This window comes from Bison bison, unplaced genomic scaffold (genome assembly GCF_000754665.1).
Source record: "Bison bison bison isolate TAMUID 2011002044 unplaced genomic scaffold, Bison_UMD1.0 scf7180017864516, whole genome shotgun sequence".
Taxonomy (NCBI): Eukaryota; Metazoa; Chordata; class Mammalia; order Artiodactyla; family Bovidae; genus Bison; species Bison bison.
In genome coordinates this window covers 6,143,183-6,144,346 of record NW_011495069.1, presented here as the reverse complement: position 1 = coordinate 6,144,346, position 1,164 = coordinate 6,143,183, and positions in this window count along the sequence as shown.

The following is a 1,164-nucleotide window of genomic DNA, read 5'->3' as shown; positions in this document are numbered from 1 at the left end:
CAAATCCAGGCAGTCTGTCTTCAAAGCCTGGACACATAACCTGGCTCCCCACAAAGCCCTAATCAGGACAAAGAAGCTCCTACTCTCACAGAACTTACATTCTAATGGAGGGAGCAAACAGTAAACAAACTAGAAAAGCAGCATGTGAAAAGATGCAAATATTAAAAGGTGCTCAATAGGAAAAAACAGAGCAGGATGTGATTGAGAGTGTGGGAGAAAAGGAGGTGATTTCAACTGTAAATGGGATGGTCAGGATTAGCATCATTAAGGTGGTGACAGTTGAGTTCAGACATGAAAAAAATTGAGGGAGTTGGCCATGTGGATATCCAAAGGAAGAGCATTCTAGGCAGGAAGAGCAGCCAGTGCAAAGGTCCGGAGGTAGGACTGTGCCTAGTGCATTCAAGGAACAAGGAAGTCCCTGGAGAAAACCATCATTCAGAAAGAGGCATGCAGCTCAGTGTTCACTGCAGCGCTATTTACAGTAACCAGGACATGGAAGCAACCTAAATGGCCATCAACAGAAGAATGGATAAAGAAGATGTAGTCCATATATACAGTGGAATGTCACTCAGCATAAAAAAGAATGAAATTGTGCCATCTGCAGAGACACGGATGGACCTAGAGACTGTCATAGAGTGAAGTAAGTCAGAAAAAGAAAAAGAAATATCATATATTAACGCAAACGTGTGGAATCTAGAAAAATGGTACAGATTAACCTATTTGCAAAGCAGAAATAGACACAAATGTAAAGACATGTATGGACACCAGGGAGAGGAAGAGGGCGTGAGATGAATTGGGAGACTGGGATTGTCATATACACATTACTAGCACTCTCAACTGGAAAATCCCCTGGACGGAGGAGCCTGGTGGGCTGCAGACCATGGGGTCGCTAAGAGTCGGACACGACAGAGCAACTTCACTTTCACTTTTCACTTTCATGCATTGGAGAAGGAAATGGCTACCCACTCCAGTGTTCTTGCCTGGAGAATCCCAGGGACAGGGGAGCCTGGTGGGCTGCCATCTCTGGGGTCGCACAGAGTCAGACACGACTGAAGCGACTTAGCAGCAGCAGCAGGTATAAAATGGGCTTTCCTAGTGGCTCAGACAGTAAAGAATCTGCCTGCAATGCAGGAGACCCAGGTTCAATCCCTGGGTTGGGAAGAT